This window comes from Colossoma macropomum, unplaced genomic scaffold (genome assembly GCF_904425465.1).
Source record: "Colossoma macropomum unplaced genomic scaffold, Colossoma_macropomum, whole genome shotgun sequence".
NCBI lineage: Eukaryota > Metazoa > Chordata > Actinopteri > Characiformes > Serrasalmidae > Colossoma > Colossoma macropomum.
In genome coordinates this window covers 17,160,305-17,183,978 of record NW_023494802.1, presented here as the reverse complement: position 1 = coordinate 17,183,978, position 23,674 = coordinate 17,160,305, and positions in this window count along the sequence as shown.

Sequence of the window (23,674 nt, the reverse complement as noted above, 5' to 3'; positions counted from 1 at the left end):
CCTGATATACTGATATAATATGGCATCGGATGCATTCTTTGTTATGTATGATATTTAAGCATGTACCTAAGGCTACATTCACATTGCAAGCCTCATTGCTCAAATCTGATATTTTGCTCAAATCCGATCTCTCTGACACGATGGTTCACACTCATTTAGGTAAGTGATTCAAAACTGTTATTAATGTGACGAACCGGCGTCCTGAAATGACCCTCATGCGCACATCCTACTCAGTAACGTCACGTGAATGAATCACGTTCATCATCAGCACAAACTAACGAGCAGAACGAGCTTCGCTGAGAAGATAATTAACTCTGATCAGCTCTCAGCTTCATTATTAGAGCGAGACGAAGGAGAAAAAGGTGAGATGTGTTGCTTTTCCACCGTTTACAGGCTTTAACTTCTGTTCGGCGCTGCTGCCATGGTAACGCTGAATGATGGCGCACGCGCAGCGGGAAAAAAATCGCATGAGACGATGAGCTAATGATCTAAAATTACAGCTAACCGATAACACTACGTGCTGGTGGAGACTCGTCTTTTGTAGTATTTGTCTAAACAGTGGACAACATTCATTTGTCAGAGAAATAAATTTGAACCGCTATTTACAGTAGCCAAAAATGTGATTTCTGCCTGTTTTGGAGGTCCCTCGCATGAACTATGTGCTTTTTCAATAATGTTGATGAGTATCTTTCAAAGAAAATGTGTATGATTTACAAAACCAGACGCAAGCTGGATGTTCACCTTTGTAAGTGAGCAAGCATGCCAACATTAATAGAAGTGTTTTTTATTGGAGGCTATTTGAGTGCTAGTTTTGTGACAGTTTTGTGGCAGCTCTTCTGATCTCTAGAAAGAGTGGTGAATTGTTTTATAGTGGGGAGTTCTCAACCCCTTCCCTTTCATCCCTCATTGCTTGCTAGCAGCTCAACACAGAACCACAACATTTTAATACTGATAATAAAGTTGTGGGGGGGGGCATTTTATTTTAAGTCAATTTCCATTTCACTGGTGGAATGACCACTAGAGGGAGAGCAAAATGTTTCTGGATCAAGCGAACAACAGTCTAGCACATTTAGCAATAAAAGCTGGGTTAGCTCTGTCTTCTCTTAATAATGGGTTTATGGCAAAAGAATCATGTTAACCCTTAGAACCCTAAAAGTTTTGGGAATTTTGGGTCAATTACAATTACAATTGTAAAGTATTTACATGTGACAGTCACACATGCCATATGTTGTTATTCTCAGGAGACCCTGGGCTGGTCAGATATGCCATTGTTTGACATGTAAACGCTAACAGAAATTTCATATTTTAATGAATTTCGGTCATTTCTGATCAAAAATTTACCTAGCGCCTGCTAAATTTAGCATTTTTTTAATTAAAAGGATCTTGAAAACAAGTGCAGTTGTAGTTATCTTTTCAGAAATTGTTAGTCTGGAGTGTCTGTGAGCTGAAAGTGCAATAATTTTGATGATGATTCATTCTATTGGTTATTATGAGCAAAAATAAACAATTAGCATAAGGTGGACATGTTTTTAATTGATTTTCTGCTCTCTTGGATTCATGCTGAGAGCTGAAACTGTGATATTTAGCAAGACTGGCTTTATTTTTCATTACAAATTAAGCTGCATATTTAATTTCAGATCATTTTAATACTCAAAATCAGTGTGAACTGAAAGACAGAGTTAATTTTATTGATTTTATAATAATATTTGTCATATTTATCGTAATCTATCTGTTAAAATGTGTTTTAGGGCCTGTTTGTGTGATTTTGAGGGAAAGAGGGAAAGTGCACTCATTGTGTTGAATGGGACAAGGCCATTTTATCGCCTTTTTCGCCTTTTTTCGCCTCGTCTGAGGTCATTCTTTGAGTTTGTTCATATATTCTTAAATTCTGCTTTAAAGGCTCTTCCATATAACATGATACTTCATATAACATCATATGTTTTATATCGAAATGCTCTGATATCTTCATCATTTCTTTCCAAAACTGCTGCAGCAACTTCAGCAGCTGTAAACTCTCTGCACGCCATTTCACATTTCACTGAATGAAGAATGAAGGGTTTCCAGTGTGAAGGGTCAGTCCTTAGTGATTTCCTGAGTATCCTTTGGTCAGTTTCATAAAAAGTGTAGACACACGCACAAACCCACCAACTTTACAGAGTGAGAGGCAGGTGATGTGTATCTCAGCCTCTCTTCATAGCCTCATAACTCCACATGTGAGTCACATATGATTTTGTGATAAGATGAAATTGTAAGACGACACTGCAGATTCAGGAAATGTTTGAACTGTATTTATGCGCGTTATTGTCATAAACATAGAGAAACAGATGTAGAAATATAGAATTTTAAACACAGGCAAGTTTGTGGATGCCAGAGGGTCAACTGAGTACTCGAGTACCTGTGCCAGTAAACCCTATACACTCACAGTGCACGCTGCACAGGGCTCCGGAGATTATGCAAGGGTCCCGTCTACACCTTGAGTCAAAGCTGCTTACTATTTACAACTTCGATGAGAGGATGAAGTGGAAATGTCCATCTGGTCATGAAAAAAGAAAAAAAAGTAGTCCACCAACCAAAAATATCCAGCCAACAGCGTCCTGTGGGCAGCGTCCTGTGACCACTGATGAAGGACTAGAGGATGACCAACACAAACTGTGCAGCAGCAGATGAGCTATCGTCTCTGACTTTACATCAACAAGGTGGACTGACGAGGTAGGAGCGTCTAATAGAGTGGACAGTGAGTGGACACAGTGTTTAAAAACTCCAGCAGCACTGCTGTGTCTGATCTACTTGTGCCAGCACAACACACACTAACACACCACCACCACATCAGTATCCCTGCAGTGCTGAGAAGGATCCACCATTCAAATAGGACCTGCTCTGTGAGGGTCCATGGGGGTCCTGACCACTGAAGAACAGGGTAAAAGGGGGCTAACAAAGTATGCAGAGAAACAGATGGACTACAGTCTGTAACTGTAGAACTACAAAGTGCACCTATATAGTAAGTGGAGCTGATAAAATGTACAATGAGCGTAGAAACAAGGAGGTGGTCATAATGTTATGCCTGATCGGTGTATATCTGTCCCTAAATGATGTTGACAAATGATCTCTGTGAGAATCATCACCCTCAATAACTGGAAGAAAGTTCAGGTCCTAATCTGTCACAGCTAATAGATTTTCAGTGGAGCGGTTTTTATGGTATGGTAAAGTGAAGGTTTTGATGATTTATTTAAGCCTCAGATCTTCCAATCTGTTATATTACGTTCTGTTTAGGAAAAGTGTTTGATTGAATTGGGCTATTATTGCATGAATCAATAATGGCTTTTCTCTATTTCACAAAGGCACATGCATGCACACACACCCACACACATATGAATGGCACAAGCTTAATCTGAAAACTCATTAGTCTGGCTGCATTAAGCACAAACCTTTTCAGATCTAGATCCACAGCGATCATTCTCATCATCTTACAGTAATCTCGGTACAATGAGATGGGACGGGGGGAGAAGGAAGACTGAGGCGTTAGATCTGAACAAGAGGACAAAAACAAGCAGCAAGAAAGTGTGTATGAGAAAAGAATGCAGTTGTATGCATAAGTTTTGGCACCCATGGTCAACTTGTTTTGTCGAATATTTAAGTGAAATTTATTAAACACATTTTAGTGCACAGTTTCTTTTCATTTGCTAGGTTAACACACACACACACCTTCTAAGCCGCTTATCCTTCTGGGTCACGGGGCGCTGGAGCCTATCCCAGGGGTCATTGGGTGGAAGGCAGGATACACCCTGGACAGGTCACCAGTCCATTGCAGGGCAGACAGACATTCACACACATATACATTCAGGGGCAATTTAGCATGTCCAATTAGCCTGGCTAAATGTCCTTGGACTGGGGGAGGAAACCCACGCAGACACAGGGAGAACATGCAAACTCCACACAGAAAGGACCCTGGTCACCCAGCCAGGGAATTGAACCCATGCCCTTTTTGCTGTGAGGCAACAGCACTATGCACTGCGCCACCATGCCACCCCTAGGTCAAAATATTGGGGAGAAAATACAATATAAAATTTAAATGTGCCATTTTTTCCCCAATATCTCAAACTCATATATAAGTAAATAAACACTAACTGTGCAATGTGCTCCCTGGAGAGGATGTGTCAACTTATTTTCACTTCAAAAGTTAACAAAAACATGTAATTTGAATAGGGGTACCCAAATTTTTGCATACAGCTGTATACACCTAAAAATCAACATGCCTAAAAGAGATCTTTTAGTTCTCTAAAGAACCATTCAGTGACAAAACACTCAACTGAAAACTGGTCCTTTAGGCATTGCTTCAAGGAACTTCCCTTTGGCACTGGAATGACAGCAAGAAAGAAAGAGAGAGAGAGAGAGAAAGAGAGAAGTAGAGAGAGAGAGAGAGAGAGAGAGAGAGAGAGAGAGAGAGAGAGAGAGAGAGAGAGAGAGAGAGAGAGAAAGAGAGAAGTAGAGAGAGAGAGAGAGAGAGAGAGAGAGAGAGAGAGAGAATTAAATCTTCTAATGCAGTCAGTCTTCACTATGACTGACAGGGGTGTGAAGGCAGCAAGCTGAGAGCCTCATTCACTCACTCATCATCCCCCCCACCCCCACCCCCTCACACACACACATATGCGCATTTGTTTCTGTGAATTGTGGTGACATTACATAGACTTCCATTCATTTCCTGGAGACTTACCCCAACCTAAACCATAACTGCTACTGGCCTACCTCTAACCCTTACCCTATTCCTAACCTTAACCTTATCCTATCTTTTGCTGATTTACATTGTGAGTACCAGCTTGTGGTCCCCTCAAGGAAGTAAGGTCCCTGAAACATGAGTGTATAAATGGGTTATGGTCCCCACAACATGGCATAAACCTGGTGCCCATACACACATGACAATTTGCCTCTCGTACTGAGGCATAAATCAAATGAGTGCACTTATACTACTACAGATTTACTACTGTCAGCACACTTGATGGATAGGCGCACCATAAGAATCAAGTACCCCTGGCAGTTTGTCATGTGTGTTGTGTGTTTGTTTTTGTATATTTCAAGGACAAAAGCCTGACATCATTGGAAAATCAGAGAAAAACAGGTACACTGTAGCAACTGTTCATAGCATACTGGTAATTTACACTACTCATACTGTATTCTAAATACTTCTCTGTGTTTCTAAACACAGTTAATTGCTGTATTTGTACAGTTCTTCCTTGCAGTCCTGTATTTTTAATGTGCAGCTCATATGTACTCTAATTTGCATCCACAACTGTTTGAAGACCCTCAGTTTTGCTAAAGCAGTTACTTGAACTTATGTCATTTACACTGCAAAAACAGCAGTAATGTAATATCTATCAGTTGTAATATTACAAATTGTTAGAATTATAAACACCCAACCAACATGTTAAGAATATATGAACATGTCAAATGCATTCAAATGTATATTTGAGGTACAGATATCATATTAGAACAAAAAAACCATCCATCCGGGTCGCTGGAGCCTATCCCAGCTGTCATTGGGTGGAAGGCAGGACACACCCTGGAGAGGTCGCCAGTCCATCGCAGGGCAGACAGACAGACATACACATTCACTCACACCTAGGGGCAATTTAGCATGTCCAATTAGCCTGGCTAAATGTTTTTGGACTGTGGGAGGAAACCAGAGTACCCGGAGGAAACCCACGCAGACACGGGGAGAACAGGCAAACTCCACACAGAAACGACCCTGGTCGCCCGGCCGGGAATCAAACCCAAGCCATTCTTGCTGTGAGGCGACAGCGCTACCCACTGTGCCACCGTGCCGCCCCACAAAAAAAATACATGTGAAATAAATTATCAAAACAGCACAGAACTGTGAGGAAACTCCACCTCCATCACAACAATATTCAGAGACAAGATGCTTAAGACTCTTTTGCCTCATTTTCCCAATATGCTTTGCATAAAAAACAGCTAATTACTGTAAATTTTGCTACATTTTAACTTCTTATACAAAGAAGCTTTACCTGTTTATCCCATAATGCACCATTTATTACAGCAATTTGCTGTAATTACAGGAAACAGTGTTACTGTAGCATTTCTGCTGTAAATTTCCATCAGACTACTTGATTCATTGTTTTCAGTCTGAAAGTATAAAATCACTTTTTTGTTACTGAGGTTAAGGTAAGGGTTGGGTTTAGGCCCAGATTAGTCTTGTTACATACAGGTATATGTATATGGATCATTCTGCCGAATTGGTTCAAAGTCAGAGCTGAAAGTACATTTCAAACTTTTAATTAACTTGGACTTCAGACTGAAATCCTTTTGCTTTGAGTTACACTACACCTTAATTATGTTCAGTTTATTTTTAAAAAATATTGAGCATAACAAAACAATATTAAAACAATCATAACACAACTCAAACTTTACCAAATGTTTTGGTAGTGGTTGTTTCGATAGAGACAATATTGGCTAAATTTGACCATAACTCAAAAACGCTAGCCAGTACATGACTAGCAAACACTACGTTGAACAGGTGTACAGACATAAAATCATAATATTTTTCATTAAAACACGAAAAACTTTACTTAACTTCAGAATTTTGCTTGGGATGTGGCTTAAATTAGGCTTAAATGAGGCTCCGTTTTTGCACCAAAATTATGGACATGAAAATGACAGCATTTTTTTCTTGATAAATTTAATCTTTCAACTTTACTTAACAGAAATCAAAAGGATCTTAAAAACCACTGAAGGACAGACAAAAAAAAAGTTTATTTTCACAAGTTGAAATTTGAAATTTAGAGCTTAGAGTTTGTGACAGCCAAAATTAAATTATAATATTCAACTTATTACTATATCAATGACTGCTTTGGGTTTAAAAGGTCATAACATAACATACAACATCCTTGGAAATATCTAAGATCTGAATACTTGACTGCTGTTTTTCCACTTTTTGTGGGGGGCCAGAACTTATTCTGTAGAATGGTTCATATATGAACGATCTTATGTCCTCGTGAAGTATATAAACGTGTGTGTGTGTGCGATAGTATTATGGGTAGTACACAGAGGTTGTAGAGCGTGAGATCCATGCTTCTAAAATCACACCCATCACTCACAAGAGAGGCAATCATGGAAAATTGGCTGTAAAACGTTGCATGGCAGTAAAGACCTCTTTTGAGACAAGCTTCAATTGCACCAAATTCTGCCCTGTTCATTTTCCTTAAAGAAAGGGTAGAAATCATTTTTACTCTCTGGCGGTCAGTGCACAGTATATCCAGCTCTCTATATTCCACCTGTCTGATTTTGAAGTAAGTGACACAATCACGTGTAAACACTCACAGAATCACAACCAGTGTATTAGTTACAGCATCCACTTTAAATGAGTATGATTTTCATCTTTATTTACACAAATTTAACAAAAAAATACATGCATGTAATCACATACGTAAAGTTTAGCTCATTTCTGCAATGGGTTCCATTTTATCATACATGAAGTTTATCTTGGATTGTAAACAAAAGACTTTACAAACAAAAGCAGTGCTCCACCTGTCAATCCACCATTGCGATGACAAACACGGTACAGTGTTAACATGTAATTCAAGTGTAAATGTAGGAAAATTATTTCACATCACTAAAGTTGTAACACCACTGACCGTAACACCACTGACCATAACACCACTGACAGAATGACTAAAGTCTGAACTTTTCTAAAATATAGCCTACTGCCAGTTTCAAATTGCAAATATTCAAATATCACATCCAATCATGTTGTAATTTTAAATAAATTTTAACACCACTGACACTATATTTTTGCGACACATAAAGTGGTCAGTATTTTAGCCAAATTTATCAGAAATATAAAGAGATTTCATTAAATGTGAGACACCCAAACAAGATGTTGTATTTTCCTTTTTTATTTGAAATAACATTGTTTTTTAACACTGCTGCCAAAAAAAACCATCTTGGGAAAAAATGTATAATTAAATACATTTAAATTTATGTATTTAAAATCATTTAAGAAAGTACAGGCAATATTATTAAGTGCATTTTCACAATTTAAACTGGAAAACAGCCACCAAAATTGTTATTTCACATAAAAATTGTATAGTCACTGTTGTGGCATACTGTTTTTCATGCACAACATATCTAAAAATCAATAAAATGAAAATTCAAAAAGAAGAATTATTTCAGTTTTTTGTTGGTTCATTTCATATTCTAATTTTGAGTTCATTTTCTTGGCTTCAAAGTTGTGGGACACCATTTGCCATCAAAGTACTTGGTTTTGCTTAACATTAAGACTATCAACTTTAAATTGAGTAAATTATATGTAAACATGAAATAAGATGTACAGTTATAATTATGATGGGCTTTTTCATTAGAATTATTTTTAAATGTCACGCCTCCTGCCGAGGACACCTCCTCCACCTGTTCATTTTCCCTCAGATCACTTGAGTCCTTGAACAGCCCAGAGGACTCCAACTCCCATCAGTGGGAGACCATGTGACTCTTATTCCATCTCCACTAACCAACGAACATTCGTTTCAGTGTTCCTCCTCACCAGAACTCTAAACTGTCACACCTGTTTTTCGTTACACTTCATTAGTCAGATTTCATTAGCCCAGGCTTTAGCTTAGTAATTTGCAAAGTATTGCCAACACCTTTCGCTGCGTACTGAGCGGTCTTTGTTTGTGTACGTTATTTTGTGTATGACCTGTTTTCTGTATTTCTGACCTGCCCTTTAAGTCAATTCCCTTTTTGGTTTGTTTGCTGGAAATTATATGAGATTTTGGTTTTTGAACTCGGATTGGTTTTTGGCTACTCTCTGGACGTCCCATTTGTTTTGGTTCTCTTGCTCTCTGGTTCTGACCCTAGCCTGTTCTGACTACGCCCTCTGTACTCTCACCCCTCAAGTAAACTTCAGCCTTGTCCTTTTATCTGTGAGCGTCTGATCTGTGTTGACATCATAACAGAATACTTGGCCACCATGCAGATGGCAGGTTCTGATCCCTTATTCTCCACATTGGGTAAGCGATGTCAAATGTTGGGACAGCATCATAAGTTACTTGAGGAACTCTCCCAATCTGTTGCACATTTAACATAACAACAAAATGTGCAGCAGAATCAAATGGGTGTAATAGCGGATCGCCTCAAAGAGCTAACTACGCTACAGGTGTCATTCCCCCAAGCTTCAGCCGCAGTGTCTGCCCCGGTTAGCCCATCGCCTCCTGTTCAAGTTAATCCATATAGCATCAGTAAGCCGGACAAATATGACAGTTCTATGGATAACTGCAAAGGGTTTTTACTACAGTGTTCTCTGTACTTTTCCAACTCGCCCCCCAGTTCAGATCATGCACGTATTTCATTTTTGATTTCTCGCCTTATGGGCCAAGCTTTAGAATGGGCTACTGCTGTTTGGGCAAACATACAAAATCAGACTTATGAACAGTTTGTGAAAGACTTTAAGTCTGTTTTTGACTGTCCTCTAAGGGAAATCCAAATGGGAACTACTCGCTAAGATTCAGCAGGGGAGCGGCTGGAACGAACCAGCTCTTTTGGTTACCTTTCGAAATGGACTTAACTCGGACATACTGACTGAATTAGAGTGTAGAGATGAGGATCTAACCCTTGAGGGGTTGTATAACTTAGCGATTCGTTCAGACCATCTGCTACACTCCAGGAAACCTCGGTCCGGATCTACCAGCTCTCCGTGCTCCAGTTATACCTCGCAGCCCTATGCAGTGTGACTCTTCTCTTCGGAGTACTTTGTGGTGAGTATTCCCACAAAGAGGTTGGTAAGTCTTTTCTCCTTTCAGTTACTAATCACTGTCCTCAGTCCAGCTTTGTTCTTGTTTTTTCAGCCCTGATCGATTCCGGAGCCGAGGGAAACTTCATACATGAAGAGTGGTGGAACAGATGGAGATTCAAACAGAACTCTTGACGCAGCCTCTCAAGCTTTCAGCGCTGGATGGGGGACCCGTAGGCACAGGAGTAATATCCAAAATGACTGTTCCTTTTACTTTAATGACCAGCGCTCTCCACACTGAGAACATTAGCTTGTTTGTCATAGATTCCTCTGAATATTTGGTTATCCTAGGGTTGCCCTGGTTACAGAAACATGACCCCCTTATTTCATGGGCAGATGGGGAGCTGTTCTCCTGGTCTCCTTACTTTTTTGAGAATTGTATTAATAGACCCCAATTAGCACTAAAGTCTACTTCCATAGAGAGCCCCAATGCTGAATCTAAAGTAGACATTCCTTCTGACCTACAGGAGGTGTTTAGTAAAGTCAAAGCTAAGAAACTTCCTCCACACTGTCCTTATGATTGTGCCTTTGAGCTCATAGAATGAGCAACACTTCCTAAAGCCTAAAGAGTTTATCCTATTACCCAAGCTGAGAATAGGGCTATGGAGGAATACATTCAGGAAGCTCTACAACAAGGGTTTATTCGTCCATCTACATCTCCCATTTCCGCTGGTTTCTTTTTTGTAGGAAAGAAAGATGGAGGCCTTAGACCTTGCATTGATTACAGAGAATTAAAGAAGATGGTACCCCTATCCATTACCTTTAGTACCAGCAGCTCTAGAACAACTTAGGGGAGCTAAGATTTTCACAAAACTAGATCTCAGTAGCGCTTATAATCTTATCCGATTAAAGGAGGGTGACGAGTGGAAAACAGCTTCCTCCACTAGCAACAGCCACTATGAATATTTGGTAATGCCTTTTGGCTTATGCATAGCGCCCTCTGTCTTCCAGTCTTTCATTAATGCCATACTTAGAGACATGCTTGGGAAATTTGCTATTGCCTATTTAGATGACATTCTGGTTTATTCTCCCAATCTTGAAGCCCATGTTCAGCACGTTCATCAGGTACTCCAAAGATTATCGGAGAATCAGTTGTATGTTAAAGGAGAAAAGTGTGAATTTCACGTACAAAGAATCACATTTTTAGGTTATATCATTAGTCCAGAAGGTGTGATAATGGATGATTCCAAGCTAGATGCGGTTAAGAATTGGCCGGTTCCTGTTTCCATTAAAGACCTTCAGCAATTTCTGGGTTTTGCCAATTTCTACAGCCGTTTTCTCAGAAATTATAGTACTTTGGCCGCCCCACTAACTTCACTCCTGAAGGGGGTGCCAAAGCGCTTAGTATGGAGTTCCCAAGCTGAAATGGCTTTCCAGAAACTTCCAGAGGCATTCACTACAGCACCAATTCTTATTCATCCTGATCCCGAAAAGCCTTTTATTGTAGAAGTAGATGCTTCTGACATAGGAGTAGGAGCTGTCCTCTCTCCGGTCACATTTGGTCCCATAAAATGACCTCTACAGAGCAGAATTATGGTATTGGAGATAGGGAGCTTCTAGCAATCAAGTTGGCCTTAGAAAAATGGCGCCACTGGCTTGAGGGAGCTAAACACCCTTTCCTCGTTCTGACAGACCATAAGAATCTTGAATATTTACGTAATGCCAAACGATTCAACCCTCGTCAAGCTCGTTGGTCGTTGTTTTTTTTTCCCGTTTTCAATTTAATATTATTTACAGACCAGGTTCCTGGAATACTAAAGCTGATATACTATCACACAAGAGACATTTGATCCACCTGAGAACATTATTGCCCCTGAATGCATTGTGGCCACTGTTAGGTGGGAGATAGATGATGAAATAGATAAAGCACTAGCCCCCCACAATGCCCACAACATAAGAAATATGTACCCACAGAATTCAGGAATCGTCTAATTATGGGGGCCCACTCATCTCTCATGTCTGGTCACCCGGGTGAGACACGTACCCAGCAACTGTTGAGTAATAGATATTGGTGGGAGAACATGTTAGCTGATGTTCAAAGTTTCATGTACTAGCTGCTCCAAATGTAAAATGCCTAAGACTTTGCCTGCTGGAAAATTGGTTCCTTTACCTGTTCCTGCTCATCCTTGATCGCACATAGGCATAGATTTTGAAATTGATCTACCGCCCTCGCAACAATACACTACCATTCTAACAGTAGTGGACAGAGTTTCTCGAGTAGTTTGATTTATCCCGTTCATTAAACTACCCTCAGCTTTTGAGATGGCTGAAACTTTGTTTAATTACATTTTTAGATTTTTGGGGATACCTGAGGACATTTTATCTGACCGTGGACCTCAATTTACCTCTGCTGTTTGGTCTGCTTTCTTTGAACATATCGATGTTAGTGTGAGTCTTACTTCTAGGTATCATCCTCAGTCTAATGGACAATGTGAAAGGGCCAACCAAGAACTAGGTAAATTTCTCAGACTGTACTGTCACGAGAACCAGATCGATTGGGCACGATTCTTGCCTTGGGCTGAAATGGCTCAAACCTCACTAATTAGTTCAGCTACAGGCATCATACCATCCAGTGCATGCGGGGATGTCAATCTCCACTCATGCCCTGGACTGCGGTGACTACCAACGCTCCAGCAGATGAGTCCACACATCAACAAATTGAACTGGTTCTGAGGAGGAATAAAGCCAAGACTGATCGCCGTCAAAATGACACTCCCATATATCAACCTGGAGACTGCGTGTGGCTGTCGACTCAGGATTTCAGGTTTGAGGAGGGTTGCAGAAAACTGTTTGTTTAAGATTTTGGAAAAAGTTAATGAGGTGACTTATGAACTTGATTTACCTCGACAGTACTGTGTCTCACGATCATTTCATGTCTCTCTCCTTAAGCTTGTTGTCCCAGGTCCGTTGGATGAGGCCACGCCTGACAAGCAGCCACCACCACCGGTGGTAGTGGATGGAGGCCTGGTCTACGCTGTTCACAGGTTGCTGGACTCCAGGTGGAGAGGAGGTCGCTTACAATACCTAGTGGACTGGGAGGGGTATGGTCCTGAGGACCGTAGCTGGGTAGCTGCCCAAGATGTCCTAGTGCGGTAGGTAGTTGTCGCGGTCGCCCTCGTCCCTCAGCCGCACTGGACTCCTTGGGGGGGTACTGTCACGCCTCCTGCCGAGGACGCCTCCTCCACCTGTTCCTTTTCCTCAGATCACTTGAGTCCTTGAACAGCCTGGAGGACTCCAACTCCAGTGGGAGACCACGTGGCTCTTATTCCATCGCCATCAACCAATGAACATTCGTTTCAGCGTTCCCCCTTACCAGAACTCTAAACTGTCACACCTGTTTTTCGTTACACTTCATTAGTCAGACAGTATGTAAAGCCCGGGCTTTAGCTTAGTAATTTGCAAAGTATTGCCAACACCTTTCGCTGCGTACTGAGCGGTCTTTGTTTCTGTAAGTTCTTTTGTGTATGACCTGTTTTCTGTATTTCTGACCTGCCCTTTAAGTCAATTCCCTTTTTGGTTCGTTTGCTGGATATTGTCTGAGATTTTGGTTTTTGAACTCGGAATGGTTTTTGGCTACTCTCTGGATGTCCCATTTGTTTTGGTTCTCTTGCTCTCTGGTTCTGACCCTAGCCTGTTCTGACTATGCCCTCTGTACCTTCACCAAACCTCAAGTAAACTTCAGCCTTGTTCTTTTATCTGCGAGCATCTGATCTGTATTGACATCGTAACATTAGCCGTGCCTCTGTTATCCATCCAAAACATTCAACATGAAATGAATGCTCACAAATGTTCACATTGCTTGCATGATTTGTCACCTTTCATAGCCTCTTAACCAGACTTCAGCATATGCTTATGCTGTTTCGATATCTCTCACAGAATAAAAGTCCAACCTCTGCCAGAAAATAAAAGCTCCATATATAGATGCTTTCTACTTGAATTATGATTTAAGATTTATTTTTTTCAAATCTGGCTTTAGTTAATGATCGTCAAATCAGAGATTTTGAGGATCTTTAAGTGTTAATAGTTTGACAGCTCACATTTTAACTAAACAACCATGACAGATTAATCGGAAGGTCTATTAAATACTAGGGCAAATATTCATCCATATGAATGTAGGCATATGTCAGTTACATGAATATTAACATGTGGCTCATTTAATGAATCTTTAATAATAATCTAATAAATGGAGTTACGAGGAACAAACAGAGTTGCAAGGTTTGGATATCACCATATGATCAAAATGAACTTGCTCCTGCCTTAATCAAAGAAATATGTCTGAGCGCAAGACTAACATTTTGTCTGTGTTCATGCATCAACTGTTATTGATGTGCCCTTCCTTTAAGCCATGTCTTGCTCTATTCATATCCAGGCCAACTGTAGTCTACCAACACCTGTGCCTCACACATACACACATGCACAGTGGCGCACACCACTACACACAAACACACACAGACATATGTGTTTAACAACAAATCATGTGACACAGCAACCATATCATTAAAGCACAGGCATTTAAAAATTCTTTAAAAATGATTTAAAGGGCCCATATCATGGAAATCACCTTACATTACATTAAGTGTAGTTACTACAGTTGCTGGTGTGAAGCTAAATAGTTACTAACACAAACATTAGCACATAGGGCAAACCAGTACTGACCTATTGATTCTGTGAAATAGCAAACTAAGTTGATGTCAAGGAGGAGCGACCTTCCTTTTAATGCCTTTCGACTCTCAATGAAGCGACTTCTTTTTCGCCAGCTTCTTGTTCAAATTTTCCCATTCCACCTTAAATGGAGCAGCAGTTACATTCAGGTACCTCGAGGCCTTTACACACTGAGCGCGATTTATTCAGACCACGTTATTTTCAAACACATATATGACTATTGATCTGCGACTTTATTTTATTTGTCCTCTGTTCGGTTTCTGTGAACTTTCGCCAGTGACGAAAACTCTCTGACCATCACCTCTGCTGATAACAGAGCAGCTGAGTCCAGCGAGTAGAACTTGTCTTGGACTTGTTTCTCTGAAAGCACAAACTGGAATGCAAACTGAAATATAGCCTGTATTGTATTGAAGCACTCAGTGTTTCAGTTTCTGAATGAAACAATGAAGATCTTCATGCTACATTCACTTTTCCAAAATGGACAATAGCTCATTGTCACCGTTAGCTCATTCTGTGAGGAACAAAGAAGATGTTATTGCACTTAAGGACATTCAGGCTGTTTGTTTGAGCTTTGTTTAGTGAAGCTGCATCTCCAAAATCAGCTCAAACTCAGCTGAGATGCCTGCTGTGAATGAAAGCACTTGCAAAGTTTAGCTCCAGAAATGAGGTGGAGAATCTCTTCATTCTCAACTCACTTTTCCAAACAGGAAAGCATTCAGCACCGCGTTGCAGTGTGTCTGTTTTGTGATGCTCCAAAAATATTTTTTTGATAGCCTATATATTCTAGCCATTTTTTAGTATTGCATTCGATGTGTAATGGCCATTGGGCGCAGAACGGAACTGCTGCACGATTTAAGGTGAAACGGGAAAATGCGAATAGGAAGCCACCTTCAGCCTCGTCAACTCTGATGAATGTTTGGAATGTCGCTTTCATCTAAACATTTCCTACTGCGCTCCAACATCTTGCATGCCCAATGCTGTGTGGGTGGTCACTGTCTTTCTCTTTTGCAGAGGGCAAAACAAAATGTAGGGAGGGCCAACGTGTTCACAGGCAGGACCAACATGCATGTGTGGCTGTCCCGGCTATGAAAACAAAAAACAGAGAAGCTCAGATTGCAGCACAGACAGAGGGGCGTGACTTCATTCTCTGATCATTATGCTATTACTCCACTATATCTTTACATAGTACAGTTGTTTGCTGCTATATTAATGTCGTAAATGTCATATATATCACCTTTAAATAAATAAAAAATGTACATTTTCTCCTCAGTCGACAAGCAGAAGCTAAGCTGCAAATTAATTATTATTTTTTTTTTATGTCTTTAAAACTAGTGAATTGTCATACATCCTATTCATCTACAGCAGTTTAGCTCTGCCCATTCACACTGAAGTTATAAAGAGTGTTTCGGCCCATACCACTTTCTGAATGTAGCACAATACACGGCAACCAATCAGAACAGAGGTCATTTGCAAATGTCAATCTTAAAGGCACAGTAACATAAAACATCTGTTGATTTCTAAGGGATAGGAAAAGGTGGATGTAATGCTCATGTAAAATGAACATTTCGGGTATGTATATCAAAGGGGACCTCAGGAAAAAAAAACCCAAATCAAATCTAAAATATAGGATATGTGCCTTTTAAAAGTAAATTTCTTTTTCCCCTCTTTCCTTTATGCAACTAACAGCAGTCGTCTCTTTTACTGTCTACTATCTACCTGCCTGTGAGTTCTTATCACAGCTCTGTGTACAACCGGCATGTCTCTCCTTTTTCACAGCCTTTAACACCTCTTTATTTTAAAGCCTCCTTTTCTATTTTGCCCCAGCAGTGAGCACGTTCACTTATCACCTTCAGCAGAGTGCTGAAAGGGGTTTGACTCCTTTTATCTTCACTGGCAGCAGTGCTGAAGAATAAAGTATAAAGGCAGTGTAAAGGATTTTACAAATAGGATTTTGTCATTGTAGTCAATGCTTTTACAAAACACCATATCAGGCATGTAATAATACACTCTAAGCATATCAAAATTCATATAGATGGAAGCCTCATGATATACAGTACTGTGCAAAAGTCAGAGACCACCATTTCACTTAGGTTCCAGTTCAAAGTAAGTTCAAAGGAAAAGTAGAAAAAAAACATATTTAACCAAAAATTACACAACAAATAAATGTAATCAAGTAAATATTAGTTTTAAGGAAATCTATTTCTATTTTTCCACATCAGTCTTAAAAGTTGGTTGCGTTTTATGCACAATCCAAATAATCCCAAACACTTCCAAATGACTTCCCAAGCACACTGCTGAGATCGCCAAGGCATAACTGCCAAACAAAGAAGCTGCTGTTGTTCCCAGAACAAAAGACTGGCCACCCCAGAGTCCAGACCTCAACATCATTGAATGTTTATTTAATAATTGATGCCAAGGTTTAAAAGTGCTGTAATATTCAGCTCATTGGTCGATTTGAGTATAAAAACATTAAAAACATGTCACCTCTGGACTGTAACTTACTCAAAAATACATTAAAAGTTATTAATTTAGTCCTCAGTCTCTCCTTACAGATGATACTACATCAATAGAGACTTTCTGTTTTGCCAGTTCAGTGCAGAACACAGCCCGACTACACAGAAAGATGTGTAAATGTGCACTAGAGGAGCATAATGTGATCAGTCTCAGGACTTTTTTTCTTTGTGTAATATCATGTTTTGCTTTAGTTTTGTTCATACAGTTTGTTTGCAATGATGTAGAGTCAACTCAGAAACATACTATCACTTCAGTAACGACACTCTCACTTAAGTAGGGATTTCCAGTAAACTTTCCACCCCTGAATATACGTCAGTTTCAGTAGCAAACTAAACAGCACCGCTGTAGTTACCGGTGCCATCATCATTAGGAATATTCACTGTATTTTCCGGAGCTAAAAGTTTAATGAAGTGGCAAAGTGTGGATCAAGCCCTGCACCCCTGATTGTGCTGTAAATTTGAAATACACTTTACAACACAAAACAGCACATTATCATGTGAAGCTCTGCATCTGCTGAGTCTTGAAGAGACCCCCTTCCCCCTCAAAAAGAAGCCAGAGTGTAATTAGAACACTAATTCATATGCACACATACACTGTATTTCGCCACACACACACATCCTCATAGAAGCAAATGCACACAGCTGTGATGCTGTAGGCCTATTTCATAGTGATTCCAAGTCAATTCCCACTTGGACAATTTGCTTTCAAAGGACTAGCTGGAGATGTAGCATTATGAGGTCCTCATTAGCCTGCCTTGGTCTCTGCTGCAGATGAGTAGCCAGTTTCTCATCTTAGAGAGAAAAATGGGGGCACGGCTCAAATCCCTAGCTGAAAGTGAAGTGGCGATAGCTAGGTCAGGCTAATTTGGGCTTTGCGCCTAATACTGTGCCATTGGTGAATAAGCACTGCAAAGTTATTCATATGCATTGGCCATTTATTGGCTATTTTACCTACCATACAGGGGCACTGTATTGGTTTATGATTACTGACTGTTGATGCACAATTCATCAGCTATCCTCTACCCTGTCCATCAAAGGAAAATGACAACCACTTACCAGATATTATGTAAACGGTGGACTAGTGACACTGGTGTTGTGGACATTGATGGTGTTGTGGGTGTTGATGGCTGTGGGAATGTTAAAGTGTGTTATTCTGGTATGGGTGTTTTAGACTCAGCAGTGCTGCTGGAGTAATAGCTCATTTGGAATAGAACACTTCCATGTATACAAATCAGTTGGAATAGACTTGTCTGATTATGGCCATTCTGAGTACAGTTTCTAGCCGATTGAACGTGGTCAGTAACCCTGTATATAATCTGTTACATAGAAGAATAATAGCCACGTAAATGCCTGTTCCTGATTACATTCCCAATTGGAAAGTTTAAGTACAACCCCATTTCCAAGTTGGGACGCTGTGCAAAATGTAAATAAAAACCAAATGCAATGATGTGCAAATCATTAAACCCTATATTTCATTAAAATACTACAAAGACAACATTTCAAATGATGAAACTGAGAAATTGTATTGTTTTTTTTTTTTTTTAAATATATGCCCATTTTGAATTTGATGCCAACAACACGTTCCAATAAAGTTGGGACGGGGGAACAAAGGACTGGTAAATTTATGTAATGCTGAAAAAAAACACCTGGTGGTTAATTGGCAACAGGTCAGTAACATGATTGGGTATAAAAGAACATCCCAGAGAGGCTGAGTCTTTCAGAAGTAAAGATGAGGAGGAGTTCACCACTCTGTGAAAGACTGCACAATCAAATAGTGCAACAATTCAAGAATAACGTTTCTCAACATAAAATAGCAACAAACTTTTGCTTTTCATCATCTATGGCGCATAACATCATTAAAAGATTCTGAGAATCTGGAGAAATCTCTGTTTGCAAGGGACAAGGCCAAAAACCAGTATTTGCTAGCCGTGATCTTCGGGCCCTCAGGCAGCACTGCATTAAAAGCAGACATGATTCTGTAGTGGAAATCACTGCATGGACTCAGAAACACTTCTGAAAACCACTGTCTGTGAAAACAGTTTGTCGCTGCATCCACAAATGCTAAAGTTAAAACCCTAAAATGCAAAGAAGAAACTGTACATAAACAGGATCCAGAAATGCTGCCACTTTCTCTGGGCCCGAGCTCATTTAAAATGGATTGAGTGAAGTGGAAAAGTGCCCTATGGTCCGACAAATCAACATTTAATTTTTTTTTTGGAAACCATGGACACTGTGTCCTCCGGGCTAAAGACCACTCAGCTTGTTATCAGTGCACAGTTCAAAAGCCGTATTCATGATGGTATAGGGGTGCATTAGTGCACATGGCATGGGCGATGTGCACATTTGTGAAGACACCATTAATGCGGAACGAAAAATACAGGTTTTGGCAACATATGCTGCCATCCAGATGACGTCTTTTTCAGGGAAGGCCTTGATTATTTCAGCAAGACAATGTCAAACCACATTCTGCATGTATTACAACAGCATTGGTCCATATTAAAAAAAAAGTTTGGGTGCTAAACTGACCTGCCTACAGTCCAGTCCCGTCACCCACTGATAACATTTGGCACATTATGGAATGAAAAATACAACAAAGGAACCCCTGAACTGTTGAGCAGCTGAAATTCTATATCAAACAAGAAGGGGAAAGCATTTCACTTTCAAAACTACAGCAGTATTGTTAAAAGAAGAGGCGATGAAACACAGTGGTAAACATGCCCCCCATCCCAACTTTTTTTGAACATGTTGTTGGCATCAAATTCAAAATGGGCATCAATTTTTCAACAAACAATAAAATTTCTCAGTTTCAACATTTGATATGTTGTCTTTGTGGTATTTCCCTTTAAAAGTATGGTTTACATGATTTGCATATCATTGCATTCTATTTTTATTTACATTCTGCACAGCGTCCCAACTTTTTTTGGAATGGAAGTTCATAACATTCAACACGTTGGAAGCCAGAAACTGGAGACAAAGTTTATGCTTCAAACTTTAAAGACAGTTAGCAGGATGGTTGGCCGTAAAGCTCACAGTAACAAGCTGTACAGACAAATATATGAGCAAATGGACGACAGTAGGATTACATAAACTATAGAGCAAATGAAAAACAGAGGCTTACTCAGGTAATATGCTGCTGCTCATCTCAATCTGATGCTTGTTGTCATGGTAACGTCTATACTAAGTAATACTGTACGCATACACATCATTTTGGATCTGATTACTTGTAGTGAGCATGTAAATGGATATTTTCATCAGATCGTTGTGTAGAGTGTGCACTGAAATCAGTCTTCATCTATAATCGGAATGAATGCAATCGGACTGGCCACCTTATTAGACACATCTACCTTGTTGGTCCACTCTGTAGGTGTCCATTTAGAGACTATAGCCCATCTGCTCATCTATGCAATTTTGGTCAGTATTCCTCTAGCCCTTCATCAGTGGTCTGTTCCACATGACCTGTGTCGGATGGATAATTCTGGGACCACTCTCAACCAGACACATATAAAAACTAAGTCTGTCAAGTGATTAAAATAATTAAACATGATTTATTACATGACTTTGTTTGGTTGATTGTGATTAATATTATGTGTCTTATTTGGTAATATATGTGCAGGGCATTTAGTTACAGCTATACGAGTGAACAAAATAAGCTTCATCAGGATGCATTCATTCCTTTCAGAGATCGCTCTGATACTGCTGTTTTATGTCTCATTGATTTGTCTATAGTTCTCCCTTGAGCACCGTCTAAAGTAGTCTGTCAGAGGCATCCTCCAGTGCTAATTACTGATATTCCTGGCATTACTGCCATCAACAAGGTGTTTTGCTTAAGTCTCAACGTCCTTTTCCGATATACAAATTTATTGAATGGGAGTAGATGGAAATAACGGGTTTTATCAAGAGAGCCATTCAATAAGCTTGTTCCTGTTTAAAAGCTGCATTTGAATGAGGGCTCCAAATGTGGCATCATGGCAACAGCACACAAGCAGTGGGGCTTCAGACTGGAACTACAGATTGTTCAAAGGGTCAAACTAGGAAAATGTAATATCATCAAAAAAAAAAATTGGAGAGATTAACAATTTATCACATTAACAATGTCATTAATGCGTAACTGACACTACTAGTGAAAACTCCACTGTTATTCCTGATAATATCGGGTCAGTGATGGCCCTAATCAGATTTCTGCAGTTATCTGATTATGCAAATTGTCATGTAAACGCCACACTCCTAGATCTAGAAATCCTATTGAGAAATCCAATAAAGGGAGCTGGATTTTAGCTCAGTAGTCAGATTTCTCAGTGCATGTAAACTCTTACTCTGATTTCTTTCCGATTTCTCAGTCTGCGCATGTGCGAAACAGAAGGTGGGGCCGATAATAAATGAGCAGTGATGCCGTGAGATGCAGCAAAACACTTTTGGAGCATTGTTGAAACCAAACACGAAATAAAGGATTTAAATATTCTTCATGTATATTCATATTTTCTGGTAAAGTGTTTCTGGTAAAAAGTTTTTAAAAAAAGTCTGAGTTTTACATTATGTTTTCATCACATCTTCTTCTGTGATAGTATTGGCATGTTGCAAAGCAGAAATCTGATTACCGTCTGACTCGTAGACCTGGAGTTTCCCCATTATCTGGTTACTCAAGTGCATGTAAATGTGTTGATTAGATTACTGACAAAATCTGATATCTGCAGTTAATAATCTGCAGTTATTGGATTAGTAAGTGCATGTAAACACACTCATTGATGAATGGGGCAGAGGGAGTTGATAAATTGGAAAACATTTTAGGAGCAACAGTGAACTGAAGCAGGCAATGAGAGCCAAAATAATGTTTTAAAATTCTGTAACTTCATTAAGATAATCAGATTTTTCATGAAATATAAACATATAAACAACAAGAAAACTGCCAACCAGTAATTGCAACGAACAGTGTAAAGTAAATAAAAGCACAGTTTTTCCCATGTGCCTCATACATAGTATGCTAAATGTGTTGTGCATATATTCTGAATACCTTTTTTTAGGTATTGTAATAAAATAGGCTGCTGAACACATTTAGGACAGTGTTCAGCCATCACTATCTTTTTTTTAAGTATTCTGCCTATTACTGTACTGAATACGTTTCAGATGGTGCATTCAGTATTTAGCTATCACCAACTTTTCAAGGTATTCTGCCGAACACTGGGCACAGCAGAAGAAAACACACGAAACACTCATATTTATTGGCCAATTTATTGGCAACAGTCAGTAATTGTATTCCTGCATATCATAAACCTACATCAATATGGTAGGTGTTTCCGATAAAATGCCCAATACGAGTATTTTATGTGGTATTTTTGTTATTTTGAACATCCACTGTATATGCTGGACTCAAAATTGCTTGGACACTGTTTAACCATTAGTAAGCATTAATGAAGTTATTCAGGTTATTCATAAAATGTTTAACAAGATGATGTTTGTTTCAGAGAGAAACACTTACAGAACAACATCAAACTGATGGCAGACTTTTTATGTGCATAAATGGTGTAGAAGAATTCCAGCCAGGCTGCATGTAGAATACTGTAAAGCACAGAGATGAAAGCGTGAAAGCTTAGGGTTGTGTTTCTTACAGTGGTGTCAGTGAGCTTGTGTTCATTGATGGGATCGTGAGCTCAGAAGTGTTCAAACCTATTTTAAGCTGCAGAGGTCTACAAAGAAAAAGCTGAAGCGCTAACACAACTTGGTCAAAAAGAAAAGGAAAGTCTTGGAATAATTTAAAATAAACTTAAATGGTTTGACACTTTGTTTCCACAATGAAGAAAATTTGTGTATACATATTTTTAGGGCCTCTGTATTTGTATATGCGTGGAGGTGGGTTTAGTGGCATCATTATTAATCATATTTCCAGGAAATAAGATGGGACAAACATACATTTTCTGCAATGACAATAAAGGGGAAGTGGGTTAATCAGTAAAATGATGCAGCTCATCTTGCCAGACTCAGTACCATCACCAGCCATCAGCGTTATTATCAAGCTTCACCCCATTTTGCCCTAAAAAACTAGAGCTAAATAACCTTTGTATGAGATCCATTCACTTGATAACAAGTTAATTTAAAAAGTACTGATCACTTAGAGAACATCCGTCAAAACACGAGGGCTTGTTTTCTTTCTGCAGCTACTGTTCATTTTGTATTCTGTCAGCATAGTATGGTTCCAAAATTATGCATACAAAAACATCTGTGCCAAAGTGTTCATAGTTTGAAGTTAGAAATAAATAATAAACTCTTGCAGAAATACTGTAACATTATTATTACTGGTAAAAAATATAGTAAAGGTACACCAGATTCCCTCTGTCTGCCAGTGGTTGGTACAGAGTGGACAGGTGCTTGTATACATTTTAACAGTTAACATGTAATTTATCCACTACCATGCAAGTCATCCTCACATACACACAATGTAGCCTACAGTTACACTTTCAATCTGAATCTGCTTAACATGTCATCTGATGGTCAAGAGAGTGATCAGAGAGTTTCTTCTCTAATGTCTCAAGCTGTTAATTGGCTTTTTCAGGCCCTTTTCTTGTTCAAAGGGAAATCTTTTGGATTGCATTCAGTAATTATTTCATTACTTCCAACAAGCCAAGCTGATTTTCAGCAATTTAAAGAACACCTCTTGACTTTGCTTCTGATAAATAAGAGGAAGACACTGCAATGGGTTGGGCTTTCTAAGATT